Source organism: Molossus molossus, unplaced genomic scaffold (genome assembly GCF_014108415.1).
Source record: "Molossus molossus isolate mMolMol1 unplaced genomic scaffold, mMolMol1.p scaffold_m16_p_1, whole genome shotgun sequence".
NCBI lineage: Eukaryota > Metazoa > Chordata > Mammalia > Chiroptera > Molossidae > Molossus > Molossus molossus.
The window spans coordinates 187,085,370-187,109,004 of record NW_023425344.1 but is presented as its reverse complement, the minus strand read 5'-3'; the positions used below and the strand labels follow the sequence as shown (position 1 = coordinate 187,109,004).

Here is a 23,635-nt window from a genome sequence, read left to right as displayed (position 1 = left end):
CACAGACTATCAACCAACTCTACCTCTACATCCACCGTCAGCACATGCCCCACTCTGTGAGGCGTGCTAGGAACTGTGACCCATTGGGCCCCTGGTGGGCTAAGGTTTCTTCTGTTTTCTTTACCATGAGCCTCCGAAGCAGAGGTGATTATACAGGTTGCTTTTGTTTTGCGCATATATGAAAAATCTGTTTCTCTGGATAAAAGACCATTTATTCAGAGCTTAAAGAGATGTTTTTATTCTTGGAACCTGAAAGGTATTCCTTCATCAGAGTAATATTTGAAGTCATTATTAAACTGTGTTTATTTCAGGTATTTTCCTTTTCAGGTATTTTTTGCTTCTTTGGAATGATTGTGAAGAAATGCAAGAAGGTATGTATAACAGATTGACTTCTTTGGAATTAATCAGCTTGCTTTCCCTCAGAAGGTACAAGGAAAGTAGGGTATGTTACTTATACCCGTCTGCTGTAACTTATTACCTACTGTGGTAAGCTTTCATGTTGGAATACTTTAAGTTGGAAAAAGGAGGCTTTTCCAACCCTATAACCCAAGGAAGTTTAACTACTTGCATTTTGACTCAAAAATAAATTTTGAACAAATGAAAAAATTGTATAATGTGTTAAATACATTATTTCGTGGTTTTGAAATTATGAATATAAATTCTGAGAATTCAGGTGTACATAGGGTGATTTTTTTTTTTTTTAATTAGGGACAAGTTCTAAGCAGGGATATTCCTCCAAGATTAGGTAACCATTTTTTTTTTTAATTGTTGAAAGTGTTGCAGATGTCCCCCTTTTTTTCCATTTCCCCTTCTCCCCACTCCTACCCCCCCCCCCCCCGCTTCCCCAGCCTAGTGTCCCTGTGGATTGGTTGTGCACATATGCATATAAGTTCTTTGGTTTATCTCTTCCCTCCCCTCCCACCCCCCATCCCTCTGAGATTTGTTAATCTGTTCTGTACTTCCATGATTCTGGATCTCTGTTGGTCGACAGCTTATTTTGTTCATTTTGTTCCCCAAATAAGTGAGATCATGTGATACTTGTCTTTCTCTGACTGGCTTATTTTGCTCAGTATAATACTCTTCAGGTCCCTCCATGTCATCTCAAAGGATATGAGAGCTTTCTTATAGCTGCATAGTACTCCATTGTGTAAATGTACCACAGCTTTTTTATCCACTCATCTGCTGATGGGTACTTGGGTTGTTTGTTTCCAGATCTTAGTGATTGTAAATAGTGCTGCTATGAACATGGGGGTACATATATTCTTTCAAATTGGTGTTTCAGGTTTCTTAGGATATATTCCAAGAAGTGGGATCACTGGGTCAAATGGCAGTTCCATCTTTAATTTTTTGAGGAAACTAGGTAACCATTTTTTTTTTAATCCTTACTAGAGAACATTTTTGCATTTATCTTCAGATAGAGTGAAAGGGAGAGAGGAGGGAAGAGAGAGAACCATCAAGTGGCCGCCACCCACATGACCCCAACCAGGGCCAGGGACAAACTGCAACCAAGGTACATGCCCTTAGCGGGAACCAAACCCGGGTCTCTCTGGTCCATGGGCTGATACTCTAACCACTGAGCAAAACCGGCCAGGGTGGGTAACCACTTTTGTATATAACTATGTGTGTGTGTGTGTGTGTGTGTGTGTGTGTGTGTGTGTATGTGTGTGTGTGTGTTGTTTTAGCATTCTTAAGGTTTTATTTTTACATTTAGTTTTTAGTCCTTGGAACTACTTCCAAGTAGTCAGGTGGTGGTCACAGTGCTTTATATTAGATAAACCATCATTTCTCCAAAGGTATAAAATCCTACTTGGTTCCCAGAGTAATTTCTTAAATGTACATGTTTCTGGACAGTTTATTCTGTCTATAGTTCTGGTACCAATATCATACACTATTATAATTCAGATAACTTCAAAATCTGATAGGTAAATTCTGTATCAGAATTACCTAGAAAGTTTTGAAAAATTCTGCTTCCTAGGCACATATCAGATTTACTGAATCAATCAGACTCTCAGGAGATGAAGTCCAAGATGTGTAATTTTGGAAGCCTCCCCTGATGATTCTGATGCTCAGTCAGTTAATGTCGAGTGAGCTGCATCATGGTATCTAATGGCTGTATGCTATTCCATGGTATGTGTGTGTGTATGTTATTGCTGTTATAAACCGTATTGCAACAAGCATTCCTGATCCATAAACATTTGTCCAACTATTTATTTGGAATACATTCCTCAAGAAAAAAATGTTCTGAGTCGAAGGGCATTCGTACTTTTATGCATTTTGATGCCTAGCGACTATTGACCCTCTAGAATAGAACTGCTTACCTTTCCCTCTGTTATTGCATGAAAGTGCCCATTACCTCACACCTTCCCGATCTTGGCGTTATGTTTCATCTTTGCCAATGTATATGTCTCTGTGTGAGCTGAGATTTGAGGGCATCAGGAGGAATGAGGAGGAAGAAGCATTATCTTCAACTCATACTAGTGTGACTCTGGACGGGAGGGCATGGAGCAATGATACCCACCTTGCACTGTATTTTTTTTTTTTTTTAATCCTCAACCAAGGACATCTTTCCATTTTTTTGTTCAGAGAGAGAGAGAGAGAAAGAGAGAGAGAGAGAGACAGAGAGAGAGAGAAAGAGAAAGAGAAAGAGAAAGAGAAAGAGAAAGAGAAAGAGAAAGAGAAAGAGAAAGAGAGAAACATTGATGTGAAAGGGACACATAGAGTGGCTGCCTCCTGCATGACCCAACTGGGGCCGGGAACAAATTGCAACCGGGTAACGGGAACCGAACCCGGGTCTCTCTGGACCGCAGGCTGACACTCTAACCGCTGAGCCAAACTGGCCACGGCTGCACTGTGTTTTTTAATCATTCCATGTTGGGGAAAGGACTTCTGGAAATTGCTGAGGCCTAGAGGTGGGTGGGGCTGAGGGAGGAGAGAATGTATGTTAGAGGTGGGATTTTTTGTAAACATGTGGACATCAGATGCTTGTTCTGAAATGGGAGAAGTCATCCAGGAGAAAACCCAAGTGAAAGTTTGGAGTGGAGTTGGTAGGTCGAAAAGAGGAAGTCTTTTCTAAAAATTTTAAGAAATATCATATAGGAGACTGGGTTTCTAAGATGCAGGTTTGAATAATGTTATTTGTATTTTCTTAAATTTTAGGTATTATCCTTGTGTCATGTATCTTGCAAATATTTTCCTGAATGTGTTGTATACCTTTTTAATATTTATGGTGGCTTCTCTCTTTTTGACATGAAGATGTGTTCTTTTGTGGTTTCCACCCTGGTGCATGACTTTTTAACATTTTTTCCAGATAACAATTTTAGTTATTTGGTTAAATTTTTAGATGGCATTGGAATTCTGTGGAATTTAGGTAAATCGCCATTTTTCTAGTGTTTCCTTTTTTTTTTAAATCCTTACCGGAGGACATTTTTGCATTTATTTTCAGATAGAGCGGGAGGGAGAGAGGGAGAAAGAGAGAGAGAGAAACATCGATGTGAGAGAGACATGCCAACTGGTCGCCACCCACACGACCCCAACCAGTGCCTGGGACAAACGACAACCTAGGTATGTGCCCTTAGCAGGAACCAAACTCGGGGCTCTCTGGTCTGCAGGCTGACACTCTAACCGCTGAGCCAAACTGGCCAGGGCTGCAGTACTTACTTTCTTTTTTTTATCCTCACCCGAGGACATTTTTTCCATTTTTTGTACAGATAGAGTGGGAGGGAGAGAGAGGGAGAGAGAAAGAGAGAGAAACATCGATGTGAAAGGGACACATCGAGTGGCTGCCACCCGCACAACCAACCAGGGCCGGGGACAAACTGCAACGGAGGTACATGCCCTTAGCGGGAACTGAACCTGGGTCTCTCCGGACCGCAGGCCGACGCTCTAACCGCTGAGCCAAACCGGCCAGGGCAGTATTTACTTTTTCAATTTCAGACATACTACATCTGTCCTTTTAATTTTTAATGTTTTTTTGTTTTTTTTTTTAACTTGTATTGCTTCTGTTTTCTTTATATAGGTTTTATATATTCCTTAAGGTTATTCCTAGGTATTTTATATTTTTTGTTGTTCTGTATTGCAATTTATAATGGACTAATATTGGAATACAAAGAACCTACTGAATTTATGTATAAATTAGTAAAAAGCTGATTTCTTTTTTTTTCATTAATTTATTTACTTTTGTTACAGATGTTTCTCCTTTTCCCCCCACTGATTTCCCCTTCGCCCTCCCTCCCTGCCCTGTCACCAGCTTTGTTGTCCCTGTCCATTGTTCATGCACACATGCATATAAGTTCTGTGGGGTACATATATTCTTCCTGATTGGTGCTTCAGGCTTCTTAGGGTATATTCCTAGAAGTAGGATCACTGGGTCAAATGGAAGTTCAATTTTTAATTTTTTGAGGTAACACCATATTGTTTACCACAGTGGCTGCACCAGTCTGCATTCCCACCAGCAGTGCACTAGAGTCCCCTTTTCTCCACACTCTCGCCAACACTTGTTGTTTGATGATTTGTTGATGGCGGCCATTCTGACAGGTGTGAGGTGATACCTCATTGTTGTTTTAATTTGCATCTCTCTGATGATTAGTGATGTTGAGCATTTCTTCATATGTCTCTTAGCCATTTGTATGTCCTGTTTGAAGATGTGTCTAGTTAGTTCCTCTGCCCATTTTTTAATTGGGTTTTTTGTCTTCCTTTTGTTGAGCTGTATGAGCACTCTATATATTTTGAAAATTAACCCCTTATCTGATGTATCATTGGCAATTATGCTCTCCCATACAGTGGGTTGCCTTTCCATTTTGGTGGTTGTTTCTTTTTCTGTGCAGAAGCTTTTTAGTTTGATGTAGTCCCATGTGTTCGTTTTCTGCTTTGTTTCTGTTACCTTAGGTGATGTATCAGTGAAAAGTCTGCTGCGCATGATGTCTGAAATTTTGTTGCCTACAGTTTCTTCTAAAATTTTTATGGATTCATGAGTCATATTTAAGTCTTTTATCCATTTTGAGTTTATTCTTGTGTAGGGTGTAAGTTGATGGTCTAGTTTCATTTTTTTTTTGCATGTAGCTGTCCAATTTTTCTCAACACCATTCATTAAAGAGGCTGTCTTTACTCCATTGTATCCTTTTGCCACCTTTGTCAAATATTAATTGAGCATAATGTTTTGGGTTCATTTCTGGGTTCTCTGTTTTATTCCACTAATCTGTGTGCCTGTTCTTGTGCCAGTACCAGGCTGTTTTGATTACAGTAGCTTTGTAGTATAACCTGATATCTGATATTGTGATCCCGCCTACTTTGTCCTTGTTTTTCAAGATTGCTGTGGCTATTCAGGGTCTTTTTTGGTTCCATGTGAACTTTTAAAGTATTTGTTCTAGTTCAGTGAATTATGTCATTGGTATTTTGATGGGGATTGCATTGAATCTATAGATTGCTTTGGGTAGTATGGACATTTTAATGATGTTAATTCTTCCAATCCATGAACAAGTACTTCCACTTTTTTATATCTTCCTCTATTTCTTTTTTCAATGTCCTGTGGTTTTTGGCAAATAGGTCCTTTATTTCTTTGGTTAAGTTTATTCCTAGGCATCTTAATTTTTTTGCTGTGATGGTAAATGGGATTGTTTTTTTAGTTTCTCTTTCTGTGAGTTCATCATTGGTGTACAAGAATGCAATCAATTTCTTGATGTTAGTTTTGTATCCTGCTACTTTGCCAAATTCATTTATTAAGTCTAGTAGATTTTTGATGGAGTCTTTGAGATTTTCTAAGTATAATATCATGTCATCTGTGAATAATGACAGTTTCACTTCCTCCTTTCCAATTTGGATCACTTTTATTTTTTCTTCATGTCTTATTGCTGTGGCTAAGACTTTCAGTACTATGTTAAATAAGAGTGGCGAAAGTGGGCATCTTTGTCTTGTTCCTGTTCTTCAGGGAAATGCTTTAAATTTTTGTCCATTGCGTATGATGTTGGCTGTAAGTCTTTCATATATGGCCTTTATTAGATCGAGATATGATCCCTCTATTCCCAAATTGCTGAGCATTTTTATCAGAAACAAGTGCTGGATATTGTCAAATGCTTTTTCAGCATCTATTGATATGATCATATGATTTTTATCTTTCATTTTGTTTATGTGGTGAATCAGATTTATTGATTTGCAAATATTGTACCAGCCTTGCATCCCTGGGATGAATTCCGCTTGGTCATGGTGAATAATTTTTTTGATGTATTGCTGGATTTGATTTGCTGGTATTTTGTTTAGAATTTTGGCATCTATGTTCATCAGGGATATTGGCCTGTAGTTTTCTTTCTTTGTAGTGTCTTTTTCTGGTTTTGGAATTAGAATTATGCTGGCCTCATTAAACAAGTTTGGAAGTCTTCCTTCTTGAATTTTTGAAATAGTTTGAGGAGAATGGGTGTTAGTTCTTCTTTGAATGTTCGGTAAAACTCCCCTGTGAAGTTGTTGGGGCCTGGGCTTTTTTGTTTGCTGGGAGAGTCTTGATTACATTTTCAATTTCCTTAGTTGTTATTGGTCTGTTCAAGTTTTCTATCTCTTCCAGGTTCAGTTTTGGGAGACTGTGTTTCTAGGAATTTGTCCATTTTGCCTAGATTGTCCAATTTGTTGCCATATAATTGTTCATAATATTTGTTAACAATCCTTTGTATTTCTGTGGTGTCAGCTGTTACTTCTCCTCTTTCATTTCTGATTTTGTGTATTTGGCTTCTCTCTCTTTGTTTCTTGGTGAGTCTAGCTAAGGGTCCATCAATCTTGTTTATCATTTCAAAGAACCAGCTCTTTGTTTCATTGATCCTTTGAATTGTTTTTTTTTGGTCTCCATGCCATTTATTTCTGCTCTGATCTTTACTATTTCCTTCATTCTACTTGCTTTTCATTTACTTTCTAGTTCTTTAAGTTGTGAGGTTAGATAGTCTATTAGAAATTTTTCTTGTTTTTTGAGGTATGCCTGTAGTGCTATGAACTTCCCTCTCAGAACTGCTTTTGCTGCATCCCATCGAGTTTGTGTTGTTGTGTGTTCATTTTCATTGGTTTACAGGAAGTTTTTAATTTTTTCCTTGATCTCCATGGTAACCCATTCATTGTTTAATAACATGCTATTTAGCCTCCATGTTTTCAAATGTTTTTGCATGTTCTTGTTGCAGTTGATTTCTAGTTGCATGCCATTGTGATCTGAGAAGATGCTTGATATGATTTCGATCTTCTTGAACTTGTAGAGACTTAGTTTGTGCCCTAACATTTGAGAATGTCCCATGTGCACTTAAGAAGAATGTGAATTCTGCAGTTTTGAGGTGTAATTCTCTGTAGATATCTATTAAATGCATTTGATTTAGTGCTTCCTTTAGAGTCTGTGTTTTCTTGTTAATTTTTTGTGTAGAGGATCTATCCAGTAATGTCAGCGGGGTGTTGAAATCCCCTGCTATGATTGTATTGCTGTTGATTTCTCCTTTGAAGTCCTCCAGAAGATTTTTAATGTATTTCATTTCTCCTATATTGGGTGCATATATGTTTGCTAAATACCTTTTTAGCATTTAAGATGATAAGAAATATATTTTTATTTTGATTGATATGATAAATAATATTAATAGTTCTTTTATATTAAACTATCTTTGAATTCCTAAAAGAAACAACTCCATGAATACATTCCATGTGTTCTTCTGTATCTTTTTCTTTTTTAATGTATATTTTTTATATTTTAGCAAGAGAAGAAGGGAGAGAGAGAGAGAAACATCTATATGACAGAGAAACATCAATTGACTGCCTCCTGCACATTCCATGCTGGGGATCGAGCCCGCAACCCAGGCATGTACCCTGACAGGGAATGGAACTGGGACCTCTCAGTCCATGGGACAACGCTCAATCCACTGAGCCACACCGGCTGGACATTCTTCTTTATCGTATTTGCTAGTATTTCATTTACTATTTTGGACCTATAGTCCCAAATCACATTGATCTCTAGTTTTCTTTGACATGTCAGTATCAGCATTATGCCAGCTTTGTAGAATGAATCCAAGTCTTTTCTAGTTTCTCTATGCCCTGGATTCTCTATAGCACAGAAATTCTCTGTCCTTCAAGTATTTGAAAGAACTTGCTGGTAATTAGTAGTGGTTTGAACACATCGGGTTTGACACATATTTTAGTAGTTCTTTGACAGCCCGTTCAGTGTCTCTCATGGTATATGCAGATTTTCTGAGTTTTTGTGGTAGGTTGGTTACATGGATGGATCTAATTAATGGCCCCCTTGTATCCATGCACTTCCCAGTGTGGTTTTGCAGCTCTTCCATCAAGATGTGGATTCTCTTTCTTCTCATCTTGAATCTGGGCTGACCTTGTAATTCTGATAGAAACGACAGTGTGTCATAACCTAGCTGGGGCCCCACCTGGCCTTGTGTAATTCTGCTCTTGCCCAGGGAACCCTGCCACCTCCATGGGATTACGCTAGAGCTAGCCTGCTGGGGAAGGAGAGCACGTGGAGGGAAATGCAGTGTCGCGTCAAGACCATCCTAGACCAGCCTGTAGCCAGTCATCTACCAAAACATGCAAGATCCCAGACCAGGTTAGCAGAGTTGCCCAATTAACCTGCAGCTGACTGTAAACGGATGAGCGAGCCCAGCAAGACGGGCAGAGACACTCAGCGGACACACGGGCTCGTGAATAATACTAAATGCTTACTGTTTTAAACTACTGAGTTTGTTATGTGGCAGTGGTGAAGTAACACAGTTATATTTCTTTATAAAATTATCCTTTACAAGGAGATTTTAAAATTTATTGTGATAGTTTCATATGGCATTCTCTCGTGAATGTTCTATTTTTCCTTCTTATCTGTAGTATTACCTCCTTTTAAAATTTTTCTTTTATCCTCACCCAAGCATATGTTTCCACTGATTTTAGAGAGATCGGAAGGGAGAGGAAGAGAGAAAGAAACATTGATCCGTTGCCTCCCTGTTCAAGCCCTGCCTAGGGATTGAACCTGCAACCTGGGTATGTGGTCTGACTGGGAACTGAGCCCATGACCCTTTGGTGCACAGGATAAAGTTTCAACCAACTGAGCCACACACTGGCCAGGGCCTTTCTTTGTTAATTTGTTTTCTTTATGATTTTAGAGAGAGAGATACAAACATCAATGAGAGAGAACATTGACTGGCCGCCTCCTGCATGCCTCCCACTGGGGATCAGGCCCACAACCTGGGCATGCGCCCTGACCAGGAATCGAACTGATGACCTCTTGGTGCGTGGGTTGATGCTCAACCAGTGAGCCGCAATGGCCTGGTTCTTTGTTAATTTTAATGTTTTTACTTGTTGCCTTCGTGTATGAGTGTGTGTGTTTAGTTAGTTTGTCTCTTTTATTGGTCTTTTCAAACAATCTCTGCCTAAATATTTTACGTATATATAAATTTTATATTAAAGAAGATCTATTTTCTTTATCTTCTTTTTTCATTGGTGTTATTTTTAAATGTAATTAAAAATGTATTAAGATTATGCATTTTCCCCTCAGTTCAGCTTTGGCAGAACCTCACATTATAAGGTATACCTGTCATTCTTGTTGCATCTTGTTATATCTAAATTGGTAATTTTAGCCTCTTTTATTTCTTGTTTCACTAAAAATTATATTAAAAAATGAATTCTTATTTTTAAGGGTCTTTTTTTACTTGTCCTTTAGTTATAAACTTCCAATTTTATGGCACTGTGGTTAGAGAATATGGCCTTTACAATTTTGAGAACTTGAGTTTTATTTTTTGTGGCCTGGGATAGTATTACTTTCTGAAAATAAATCCCTTGATATTCAATCAAAAGCATATTCGCCTTATGGATCAGTAAAATGCAAGAATTTTTATAGGCTGGGTTTCAGGAATAATACCCTGAGCAGTTAATATAATATTATAGAGGAGAATTATAAAACTAGAAAGTGATAATGGAAAATCAGTTCAAGAAATGCTGATGGAATTGCCAGGATACAAAGAATGGGAAAAGAAGTCCCCGGTAGCCTCCTTCTTGGTTGATAATGTTGCCTTAATGTTTTAGTTTAGTTAAAGAAGAAAGTGAGAGCAGGTGCTAGTTCTCTGAGTGGACTTTTGCACAGAGAACAAAGACTCAGGCTTGTATAAATCAAAAGACACCTTGAATATTGTTTCAACCCCCCACCCCCACGCTTCCCTTGTCCATGGGAATATAAGGAATATAATATTTATCACTTGGGGAAAGACAGCAATTTTGCCACCAGGTATCAACAGGTATAACAGTCATGCATGCACCTGCATGTGAGTTCTCTCCCTAGGCTGCCCTGGGGAGAAAGCTCAGGGGTCCCCCTACCGAGTGGCTACCTGGGAGGTCGTGGTTTCTAATGAGACAGACAGGCACTAATGATCCAGGATGCCTAGCTACAAGTGACAATCCTTGTAATGATATTACCAATAGTAAAAAGATACCCCTACCCAAATCCAACTATGGCATTATATTCCAGTTACAGTCTTCATATAGGTTGCTGGGGTCCCAGTTGATATTTTTGCTGCTAATCACAGCTTTGTCAGCTAAAGACTGGATGTGAAAATTTTATCAGAAAAGAAAAAAGAATTTCAGTTCCTCTATCAGTAATAAAATTACTTTCTTCTCGTTACCTCTAACGTTTAAAATCCTATTTATCCAATTTTGCTAGGTTTTTAAATGAAAGGTTTGGAGAAGGGAAGGGAATTAGTAATGACTTATTAATGACCTGTGGCAAACCATGCTTGTCAAATTGATGATTTGAAGAAAGAAAAATACTCTGGGAGAAATAAGTATTGTGGAACAGTAACTAAATCCTCACTAAACTTAAACTATTCAGTCTCTCTCTCTCTCTCTCTCTCTCTCTCTCTCTCTCTCTCTCTCTCTCCCCCCCCTTCCCTCCCTCCCCCCCTCAGAAATACTTCTTTGCACGTTCCCAGAAGAAACCACCAGGGGGCCTAGTGGTGCACCCACTCTGTAAACAGTTGAGGTTAATAGGGCTGCATCCCTTCCACCATGTGCTAGGATGCCAAGATCCCATTCAACTGCAGATGTCAGGTTTTCTTCTTCTTCTTTTTTTCTTGCTAGATGCCTATGAAAAAGAAAAAAGAAAGCCAATACGTCTCAACAAAATCCTGTATCTGAGGTAGAAAATCTGACGTCTGAAGGGTTGAATCTAGGCCTTTGCTTAATCCCAATTACATATATGATGAGAATTCTGGAAACAAACCTAGTTTAGTTGCAGATTCAACTTGAATAGCATTTTTAGTAGGGGTACCTTATAGCCCACCTGACAGTGAGTAACCAGCAACTTGTGAACTTTGTTGCTGATCATTATCTGTTAGGGGTTGGCTGTTACAGAAATCACCCTGTGGAGGACCCAGTCCTCACTGTTCCCCTGGGATCCCTTCTCATATTTCTGTGTGCCCTCCCCCAGTTTCTGCAGGCCTTTGCTTTTAACCCCCTGCTTCTCTCCACAAGACTGCCCTGGGGTTCCTGGAGCCTCCGTCTGCAAGCGTAGGGCACCCCCAGTTCCCTGAAGGTGTAGCCTGTAGCCAGTGGAACATGGTGTGAGGTTTTTTAAAAAAAATTGTTTTTTTCCTTTATTGATTTTAGAGAGAGAGGAAATGAAAAGGAGAGAGAGATAGAAACATCGATGAGAGAGAACATCGACTGGCCGCCTCCTGCACGCCCCTACTGGGGATCGGGCCCACAACCTGGGCATGTGCCCTGACTGGGAATTGAACTGGTGACCTCTTGGCGCATGGGTCAGTGCTCAACCACTGAGCCACACTGGCCGGATGATAGTGTAAGATTTTGAAAGCCCAGCTCCCTTGTCTCAACTTAGGTCAACCTCTGAGGTGTAATTTACTTCCTGGGGTAATTTAATTTTTCTGGGATGAGCACTTCTGTGGGCTCTGGATGAGGCTGGAACTAGGACTAAAACTGCTCTTTCCCAGTTCCACTTCCTTCACCCTCTCAGTGGTTTCTCTGGGAAGCATTTCCTTAATAAATCACTTGCACACAAATCCTTATATCAGGGTCTGCTTTAGGTAAACATGGCTCCAGACATGACTGAACAATTTAGGAAGAAAGGGATTTAACACAGGGAACTAGATGCTTTCAAAAGTACTGCACGGAAGCAGGAGTCAGAGGCCATCACTAGTTCAGGGATATACTTGCTGCCGTAGCCACAATCCAAGGGAGGCGGCTGCCATCATGGGCACGGCTGCCTCTCTGCGGGCAAGCTGGTGACCAGGCAACGAAACCCCGGGCCTGGCCGATGTCAGGGAGACACATGACATGTGTTGAAGACCTCGTTTGTAGCCGCCCATCTAAAATCTAGAGCATGTGGTGTCTGACTCAGTTCCAACTTTCTTTTTAAAAAATTTTTAATTGAATTTATTGGGGTGACATTTGTTAATAAAATTATATAGGTTTCAGGTGTACAATTTTATAATACATCATCTATATATTATATTGTGTGTTCACCACTCCAAGCCAAGTCTCCTTCCATCACCATTTATCCCCACTTTACCCTCTTCTACCTCCTCCAACCACCCTTTCTCTCTGGTAATCACCATCCTGTTGTCTGTCTATGAGGTTTTGTTTGGTTGGGCTCTTTTTTTTTTTTGCTTAATCCCTTCACCTTTTTCACCAAGCCCTCCTACTCCGTCCCCACTGACAGCTGTCAGTCTGTTCTCTGTATCTGAGTCTGTTTCTATTTTTGTTTGTTAGTTTATTTTGTTCATTAGATCCCACATATGAGTGAAATCATATGGTACTTGTCTTGCTCCGACTGACTTATTTCATTTGGTATAATACGCTTCAGGTTTGTCCATGCCGTCACAAAAGGTAAGATTTGCTTCTTTTTTAAGGCCAGTATTATTTCATTGTGTAAATGTACCACCACTTTTTTATCCATTCATCTACTACTGATGGAACTCAGGCTGCTTCCAAATCCTGGCTATTGTAAATAGCACTGCTATGAACATAGGGGTGCATATATTATTTCAAATTAGTGTTTGGGGTTTTTTCAGATGTATTCCCAGAGGTAAAATTGCTGGGTCGTAGGGCAGTTATATTTTTGATTCTTTGAGTTAACTCCATGCTGCTTTCCATGCTGGCCGCACCAGTCCGCATTCCCACCGACAGTACACAAGGGTTCCCTTTTCCCCACACCCTCTCCAACGCTTGTTGTTTGTTCATTGATTGATGATAGCCATTCTGACAGGTGTGAGGTGATATCTCATTGTGGTTTTAATTTGCATTTCTCTGATGATTTGTGACACTGAACATCTTTTCATATGTCTATTGGTCATCTGTATGTTCTCTTCGAAGAAGTGTCTCTTCAGGTCCTTTGCCCATTTTTTAATTGGATTGTTTGGTTTTTGGTGTTAAGTTTTGTAAGTTCTTTATAAATTTTGGATATTAACCCCTTATCAGATTAGTATTGGTGAATATGTTCTTCCATTTAGTGGGTTATCTTTTCATTTTGTTGATGGTTTCCTTTGATGTACAAAAACTTTTTAGTTTGATGTAGTCTCTTTCTTTCTTTCTTTCTTTCTTTCTTTCTTTCTTTCTTTCTTTCTTTCTTTCTTTCTTTCTTTCTTTCTTTCTTTCTTTCTTTCTCTCTCTCTCTCTCTCTTTCTTTTTTTGTACGTGCCCCTAGCAGGAACCGAACCCGGGACTCTCTAGTCCGCAGGCCATCCCTCCAACTGCTGAGCCAAATCGGCCAGGGCTGTTTATTTTTTCTTTTGTTTCCCTCGCCCAAAAAGATATATCAGAAAAAATATTGCTGCGCAAAATGTCCGAGATTTTACTGGCTCTGTTTTCTTCTAGGATTTTTATGGTTTTGAGTCCAACATTTAAGTCTTTAATCTATTTTGAGTTTATTCTTGTGTATGGTGTAAGAATAAGAAAGTGGTCTAGTTTAATTTTTGTGTATGTGTCTCTGTCTAATTTTCCCAACATCATTTATTGAATAGACTATATTTATCCCATTGTATGTTCTTGTTCCTTTTGTCAAATATTAATTGACTAGAAAGGCATGGTTTTCTTTCTGGGCTCTCTATTTTGTTCCATTGATCTATATGTCTGCTTTTATGCTAGTACCATGCTGTTTTGATTACTATGGACTTGTAGTATAGTTTGATATTAGGTAGTGTGATTCTTCCAACTTTGTTCTTCTTTCTTGAGATTGCTGTGGCTATTTGGGGGCCTTTGTGGTTCCATATAACATTTTGTAATATTTTTTCTAGTTCTGTGAAATATGCCATTGATGTCTTTCTTATTTATTTATTTATTTATTTATTTTTAAATCTTTATTGTTGAATGTATTACAGATGTTCCTCATTTTCCCCCATTGACCCCCTCCTCCCCACTCCCGCCCCCCTCCCAACTTTTCCCACACTATTGTCTGTGTCCATTGGTTATGCATATAAGTTCTTTGGTTTATTTCTTCCCACCCCCTTTCCATTTGAGGTTTGTCAGTCTAGCAACAAATTTGTACTTCTTAATCCCTTCACCTTTTTCACCCATTCCCCCAACCCCTCTCCCATCTGGCAACCAACAAAATTTCTTTGTATCTATGAGAATGTTTCTATTCTGCTTGTTCATTTGTTTGTAGCTTCAATTGTCAATAGATATGTATTTATTACCATTTTGTTTGTTCATATATTTTATCTTTTTCTTCAAAAAGACCCTTTAATATTTCATATAATAACGATTTGGTGGTGATGAACTCCTTTAGCTTTTTCTTGCCTGGGAAACTCTTTATATGGCCATTGTTTCTACATGACAGCTTTGTAGGATTGAGTAATCTTGGTTGTAGGTTCTTGCTTTTCATCACTCTGAATATTTCTTGCCACTCCCTTCTGGCCTGCAAAGTTTCTTTTGAGAAATCAGCTGACAGCCTTATGGGAACTCCCTTGTAGGTAACTAGCTGCCTTTCTCTTGCTGCTTTTAAGATTCTCGCTTTGTCTTGAACCTTTTGCATTTTGATGATGATGTGTCTTGGTGTGGGCCTCTTGGGGTTCATCTTGTTTGGGACTCTCTGTGCTTCCTGGACTTGTATGTCTGTTTCCTTCACCAAGTTAGGAAAGTTTTCTGCCATTATTGTTTCAAACAGGTTTTCGATTTCTTGTTCTCTCTCCTCCTTCCGGCACCCCCAAGATGTGAATGTTGGCACACTTGAAGTTGTCCCAGAGGCTCCTTACACTATCCTCATTTTTTTGGATTCTTTTCTCTTTTTGGTGTTCTGATTGGGCATTTTTTGCTTCCTTATATTCCAAATCAATGGTTTGCTTCTTGGATTTATGTACTCTACTATTGAATCTGTGTAAATTATTCTTTATTTCAGTTAATGCCTCCTTCATTTCTGACTGTGCATGCATCATTTTTGACTGGTCCTTTTTTATGTTCTTGAGGCCCTCACTAAGTTCATTGAGCATCCTTATAAGCAGTATTTTGAACTCAGCATCTGTTAGGTTGCTTATCTCCATTTTGCTTAGTTCTTTTCTTGGGGTTTTGTTCTGTTCTTTCATTTGGGACCTGTTTCTTTGTCTCCTCATTTTGGCTGCCTCCCTGTGTTTGTTTCTGTGTATTACTCAATGAGAGGTATGGAGCTATCTGAGACCAGATGCTGCTTGTTTGAAAGAATTTAGGAAACCTGAAGCAGGATCCAAGACAGGCCAATCCTATGGTTAAGCAAGTGGCAACAGCTTGGGTGGGCTTGAAAGTTGGGTGGGGCAGGGCCTCAGGGAATCACCAGGGTGGGGCAACCAGTGTGAGCCAGGTTGCTGGAGTCCCAGATATAGCGACTGTCTGCCGCCCCAGGGAAGGGCTCACCAAAGGAACAAAGGCCTCTGACAGCACATTTGTCCCAGAGAAAGCCCCCTCTCCAGCCCTTGCTCCAGTGCCAAACAGCTCAGTTCTTCCCTGTATGTCTCTGGCGCCCCTCGAGCTGCCTCCCCTCCAAGCTTAGAGGGAGAAAGTCCGATAAGTCCCTGCACGGGCCCTTTAAGGAGCTGCCTGGGGCTCCAGCCACATCAGCTTCCCTGAGCCTCAGTTCCCACTGGTTTTTCCAGCCAGAAGTTATGGGGACTTCTTCTCCTGGCAGTGGAACCCTGAGTGGGGCACCCGATGTGGGACGGGGACCCCTCAGTCCTCAGGGAGGACCTTCCCAGGTGAGGTATCCTCCTGATTTTTATCCGCGACACGTGGGTGTGGGACCAGCCTGTCTGCCTCCGCCCCTCCTACCAGTCTGGATGTGGCTGCTGCTTTAATACTTTAGTTGTAGGACTTCCATTCAGCTTGATTTCAGGCAGTTCTGAATGATGGTTGTTCTGTAGTTTAGTTGTAACTTTGATGTGGTTGTGGGAGGACGCGATACCGTGTTTACCTACGCCACCATCTTGACTGGAAGTCTGCCATTGATATCTTGATAGGAATTACATTGAATCTATAGATTGCTTTGGACAGTATGGACATTTTAATGATGTTAATTATTCCTATCCATGAACATGGTATATGCTTCCACTTCTTTGTATTTTCTTCAGTTTCTTTCTTTGATGTCTTATAACTTTTTGAGTACATATCTTTTACATCTTTGGTGAAATTTATTCATAGGTATTTTATTTTTTTGATGCAATTGTAAATGGGATTGTTTTCTTAGTTTCCCTTTCAGATAGTTCAGTATTAGTGTATAAAAATGCAACTGATTTTTAGATATTTATTTTGTATCTTGCTACTTTACTAAATTTATTTGTCAGTTCTAGTAGTTTTTTTGTGGAATCTTTAGGGTTCTCTATACACAGTATTATGTAATCTGCAAACAATGAGTTTTACTTCTTCCTTTCCAATTTGGATGCCTTTTACTTCTTCTTCTGTCAGATTGCTGTGGCTAGGACTTCCATACTATGTAGAATAAGAATGGTGAAAGCAAACATCCCTGTCTTGTTTCTGATCTTAGGAGAAACACTTTTAGATTTTCCCCATTGAGTATGATGTTAGCTGTGGGTTTGTCATATATGGCTTTTATTATGTTGAGGTATGTTTTCTCTAATTCCACTTTTCTGAGAGTTTTTTAAATTTTTTTAATCATAAATGGGTGCTGAATTTTATCAAATGCTTCCTCTGCGTCTATTGATATGATTATGTGGTTTGTTTTTTTTATCCTCACCTGAGGACATTTTTCCTTTTTTTTTTTTTTCCAGACAGAGCAGGAAGGAGAGAGAGAGAGAGAGAAACATCGACGTGAAAGGGACACATCGAGTGGCTGCCACCCACATGACCCAACCAGGGTCCGGGCCAAACTGCAATCAAGGTACATGCCCTTAGAGGGAACCTAACCTGGGTCTCTCTGGACCACAGGCCGACGCTCTAACCGCTGAGCCAAACCTGCCAGGGCAATCATGTGGTTTTTTATCCTTCATTTTTTTATGTGGTGTATCACATTTATTGATTTGCACATATTATACTATGCTTGCATCCCTGGAATAAATCCCACTTGATCATGGTACATGATCTTTTTAAGGTGTTACTGGATCTGGTTTGCTATTTTGTTGAGGATTTTAGAATGTATGTTCATCAGGGATATTGGCCTATAGTTTTCTTTCTTTGTAGTGTCTTTTTCTGGTTTTGGAGTTAGAATAATACTGGCATTGTAAAATGAACTTAGTAGTTTACCCTCCTCTTGAATTTTTTGGTATAGTTTGAGAAAATTGATGTTAGTTCTTCTTTGAATGTTTGATAAAATTTCCCCGTGAAGCCATCCCATCCAGGACTTTTTTATTTGTTGGGAGTTTTTTGATTACTGCTTCAATTGAATTATTTGTAATCTGACTTTTCAGGTTTTCTGATTTCTCCTGATTCAGATTTGGAAGATTGTATATTTCTAGGAATTCATTCATTTTTTCCCAGATTGTCCAATTTGTTGGTATAAAGTTGTTCATAATATTTTCTTACAATTCTTTGTATTTCTTTGTTGTCAGTTGTTACTTCTCCTCATTAATTTCTGATTTTATTTATTTGGGTCCTTTCTCTTTGTTTCTTGATGAATCTGGTTAAAGGTTTGTCAATCTTGTTTATCTTTACAAAAAATCAGCTTTTGGTTTCACTGGTCTGTTTTTTTAGACTCTTTTGTTTATTTCTTCTCTGATATTTATTGCTTCCTTTCTTCTACTCACTTTGGACTTTGTTGTTCTTTTTCAAGTTCCTTTAAGTGTAAAGTTAGGTTATTTCTTTGACATTTTTCTTGTTTCTTGAGGTAGACCTGTAATGCTATGAATTTTATTTTTAGGACTATTTTTGTTGTGTTTTATAGATTTTGAGTTGCTGTTCTCATTTTCATTTGTTTCAAGGTATATTTTGAATTCTTTCTTGTTCTTATTGTTAACCCATTTATTGTTTTGTAATATGTTATTTAACCTCCATGTCTTTGTGTATTCTTGTGACTGATTTCTAGTTTCATAGCATTATAATCAGAGAAGATGGTTAATATGATTTCAAACTTCTTAAATTTATTGAGAATTAATTTATGTCCTAACATTTGGTCTCTCCTAGAAAACATTTCATGTGCACTTGAAAACAATATATATTCTGCTGCTTTGGGGTGTAATACTCTGAAGATATCATGAAATCCATCTGCTTTAGTGTGTCATTTAAGGCCATTGTTTCCTTATTAATTTTCTGTCTGGAAGATCTACCCATTGATGTCAATAAGGTGTTAAAATACCCTACAATTCCAGCTTTCTAATCATGATACTGAAGCCAACTTGCACAACCTATTCCAAATGTAGAAACTTAGCTGCAAGGGAGTCTAGGAAATGTAGTTTTTACTTCCTAGTCTTGGCAGTACAGGAAGGCACCCAAAAAGGAAGTGGGAACAGAAGCTGGCTGCCAACAGATCATAGTCACAACAGGAGGCTGAAACGAATGAATTAACATGTACTCATTTCAGGACTTGGTGCATTATGTTTTTGTTTTTGCCTGGAATAGTGTCTGCTACCCTCAGTTCCTACTCTAGTGGGTATTTGCCAGAAAATAAAGTATAGAACATTGAAATAGAATAAAATAGAAAAGTAAGTATTGTTCAATGAAATATCTGTTTTGATTCTGTGTGAGTGCATATGTGTGTTGTGTTGCACTCTCAATTGTATTTCTTTGTGTGAGTCATATTTAAAAAACTTGAAAAATATCTCCTTACACTTAACTCCCTCAATTCCCTGGTATTTTAAATCTGGTTATGGTACTTCTTTGTATTGCAGAGAGCTCTGTAATTCACTCCTTATAGTTCCTATTACACACACACACACACACACACACACACACACACACACACACACCCCTACCTTCAATATCTGTGTTCCTCATTTGACTCTGACTCCCAGAGAAGAGATCAGATACTGTGCTTGTCTTGCTTTCTGCATCCTTGCCATGAGGTCTATCACATAGTAGCTTTTATTTTTTTTACACATCTGTTAAGTGAATAAAGGAGAAAGTGATTGCCATGGACTTTTTTTTATCACTTAGCTATTCCTAGGACTAATGAGTAGACTCAAGATTCAGAGAAGACTTTGAAGTGCATAAACTAGAAATAAGATTTGCAGCAGGAGAAGCAGAAGCAAAGTAAAAGATATTCTAGCACAGATCAACCAGTAATAGAACAAGAGCATCATAGAACCCAAAGAGAAGAAACTTTGACTAGATCAGCAGAGAGACTCCTCCCTTGGTCTCACTGCAAAGACTTACCATCAGCTCCTTAGTGCAGCAGAATAGAAAGCATTAAGAAACTCATTCCAACAGGGTATGTATAGTTCATTGAATTGAAATATCATCTAAGTGTGGGTTAAGTTATTTTCTGTGCTCCTCAGTAAGTGCGAATTAATGAACTCTAAATGGTATTGTATGTAGATTTCTGTGCTGGGTGTACTTACAAAATCAAAGTGAAGAATCTTGTGCGTAAAGCTAAACCATCCCTTACTCCATAGAGCGTTTTGTTGGAGGATGTGTGTGCAATGGCTGTGTTGCTTAATAAAATATACTGGTGGAATTGAATAGTAGTATGATAATATATTTAAAATAATAAATGAATAAAGCCAGCATATATTAAATGCTTATTATGTAGCAGGGACTGTGCTAGGAACATTATGTCGTATAATTCTTACAACAACTCTGGAAAGTTTTAACCGCATTTTATAGATCAGAAAAGTCAGACTCAGAGAGAGTAACTACCTTGTTCCAGGTGGTAGAGCTAGTGTGTGGCAGTGCGGACTCAAACTCAGATCTAGCTCATTCCTGAGCCTATGCTCTTAACCATTCTGGCAAAGCAAGTGGTGACTAATTGTCTAATCCTTTCCCTAGCCCTTAATTATTGCTTTCTGCTTCTTTGTGGCCTGAGCTTTATTTTAATTTTTCCTGTGGTTGATGGTCCACATTCATATACTATAATTGCAAAAAACTTATGTGAATGGCCAAGAAAAACTTCCCCTTCAGATTGCAATCACTTGGAAACATTTGCCTTTATTCTCTAAGCTCTCATTTATGGTTGGAATGCGTACGTATTCCTATTCTGCTTGTTCATTTATTAAAAATATTGTTCAGTACTTATTATGTATCAGGCAGAATTCTAGACATTGGGACTATTAATCAAGTCCCTTCTCATTAGAAGAGATAAACAATTACATTTAAATTTGACATATATAATATGAAAAGTGGTGATAAGTATAATAAAAAAAGCGATATTGGGAGATAGTGACAGCTGTATATGCATGTGAGTATGTGATATATTTTTTTTCTAGGGTGGTCAGGAAAGATGTGTATGATGGGATAACATTTGAGCAAAGACATAAAAAATGAGAGACAGAGAGGGAGGGAGGGAGAGAGGAAGAGAGAGAGAGAGAGAGAGAGAGAGAGAGAGAGAGAGAGAGAAAGAGAGGGAGAGAGAGAGAGAGTGAGTTCTGTGAGTATGTGGGGTAGCACTTTCCGGGTTGAGGACCAGCAGGTGTAAAGGCCCCGAGGTAGAAGTTCACTTGGCTTATTTGAGAAACAGTAAGGAGGTCAGTGTAAATGAAATGAAGAGAGTGAGGATAAAATGGTAAAGATAAGGGCAAGAAGCTGTGGGGTCTTATAGGCTCTGATAAGGACTTTACCTTTATTCACAGTGAGACATTATCGAGCATTTATCAAAGGAGTAATATGAGCTTATTTACTTTTTAGGAGGATCACTTCAGTTGCTGGGTGAAGGCTATAATAAAGGGAGCAAAAATGGAAGCCAGACCAAAGAGGAGGCTATAGCAGCACATGCAGTGTGACAAGGACGGGGTTGGCATGGTCATGGTGGAATGGAGAAAAGCGGTGGGATCCTGGACACAGTCTGAAGATAAGCCTATAGGACATAGAGTTCAGGTGAGTGGACAGAGACGGAGATGTTTAAGGGCACTTGTTACATAGAGCTGGGGTTGAAAGAGATGTCTGAAGAGTGAATGTAGATAGAAGGTAGAAAAGGTCCTAGAATTGAACTCTGAGATGCCACTATGATTGTACTTTGGAAAGATGAAGGGGAGCCAGCCAAGACAACTGAGAAGGAGTGAGCAGTGACGGACAAGGAAAACCAAAAAGTGTGGCCTCTTGGCCAGAACCAAATGAGGAAATTGTTTTATGAAGGAGTGAAAGAGATCAACTACATCAAATACTGCTAGGGACAAAGGTGGGTGGGAGGGATGACTGAGGATTCAGCACTGGATCTGACCACACTGAAATTGCTGACAGTTTTGGCAAGAGCTGTGGAGGGGAGCAGTGGCATTGAATGAACGAGAGACGGGGTCACTGAGACAGCAGATAGAGGTTGCTCTTTCCTGGAGTTTTGCAGAGAAGTGGGCCGGAGAAGGATATTGATAAATACATTTTTAAATTTGGTTTTTAAAGATAGAAGAAATGACAGCATGTCTGCTAACGGGAATGATCCAGTAGAGAGAAGTATGTTAGCCTTAGATATAGGAGTTGGTCTGTCTACCTTGGAAATGGGATGTAAAGCAATGTCCAAGGTCCTAAATGCAGGTAAATGATAGAGTTAGTGGAGGGGGACATGTAGATTTACCTCTTTGATAGCTTTTATTTTCTCAGTAAAATAATAACCAAGATTAGTGAAAAAGAGTTAAGAAGGAGGGCAAAGCATTGTAGAAGAGAGGAGACAGTGTGGAATTGAACTAAACAGGGAACTGTAGGAGTTGCAGGCAGTATTAAGGGCTCATGAGTCCAAATGAAGACAAGTGAAGGTGGTGGTGTGACTTTCTGCACACTCAGCTGCTTGGGTGCCCGCCCGGGGAGTGGGTGAAGAGTTGGATTTGCCAGGATTCTGATCAACCAGGCAAACACAAGGAAGTTTCCCAGGCAGGAAACGTACAGAGGGACAGAAGGGGAAGGAAGCTGGGGCGAATGTGAGAGGGTAGTTATGATCTTTCCATAGTGTCTGAGCTGAGTGAGAAAGGAAATAAGAGTCAACAGGATCGATGGGCAGTAAACAGGTGACAGGGTCAGTGTCTCGGGGGTTGAAGAACTAACAGAATTGAGACAGTAAAGAGAGACAGTGGGAGATACGAGAATGTGGTGGTCAGAGCACAGAACCCTGCAGACTGAGATGATAAAAGGACCGGGTCATTGGTAATGGTTCATACTCATCTAAATCGCAAACTGGTGGTTTTTGAGCAATGGCCCATAATGTGGGAAGCAGTCAGGCACTCGTCGGTTGCAGATAACCTGTTATTTGGTTATTAAAACGATTATTTTACAAAATATTATGTTATGAAAAATAATATGTTAAAAGAGCATGAACATAATATGATTATATTACTAAGTCTTTTTTAAAAAAAAAAACTTATATTGAAATCATTTAAAAAATATGAGTACACCCTCTGGACCCAGGAATTCCATATCTGGAAGATAACTAGAGATGTATACTAAGATGTAGGTTTGTGCTGTTTACTGCAAAAATTAATTGTAATAAGAAAATTTGTGAAAAGCCTATTGGGCTTTAGAATATTTAATCCCATATATTGACTGAATATACAGTATTGGGGAATAGTATACAAAGGAATATTATACAGACACTAAAATACTACACGGAAAAATATTTTTGGCATGAAATATATTCACCACACATTACAAAGGAAAAAGCAGTAGGTATATTATATTATGAGGCTTTTGTTAAACAACAAAGGTCTCTGCATAAAAAACGCTAGACAGAAATAGAGTAAATAGTTAGCTTTGGTTGGTGGCATTGTAGAAGATATATTTTTCCTCTTTGTCTCTGATTTTCAAGGGTTTTAATTGAGCATGTACTACTCTTGAAATGAGAAGCTAAAACAAACAATAGTTGTTGTTTTAAAAATTCCACCTTTGTAGTACCGATATCTGTTAACAATTATGGCCTGTTTACAACTTGGTTCTTTCCTTAAGCTTGAGAAGAACAATTTTCCCCAAGTTATCCTTAGTTTGATTAGGGCCCCAAGGCTTATCGGTAGCTAAACTTTACCTTCTTGGAACAGTTATTTACCTTGCGTTTCCCCAGAGAGATTTTTCATGGCCATACACTTTTTCACTCTTCTAACTGTATCTGTTTTCATCTATCGCTTCTAATGTAGCCTGA

The 23,635-nt window shown here is 39.0% G+C and overlaps 1 protein-coding gene across 1 annotated transcript in view; it reads left to right on the top strand.

Moving 5' to 3' along the window:
- The first annotated feature begins 330 nt into the window (after positions 1-330).
- FBN1 (fibrillin 1) overlaps positions 331-23,635 on the top strand; it is a 298,186-nt gene continuing 274,881 nt past the window's right edge. The window contains exon 1 of the mRNA XM_036261442.1: positions 331-371. The gene's annotated coding sequence lies outside the window, so the exon portion shown is untranslated. The remainder of the gene's footprint in view (positions 372-23,635) is intronic.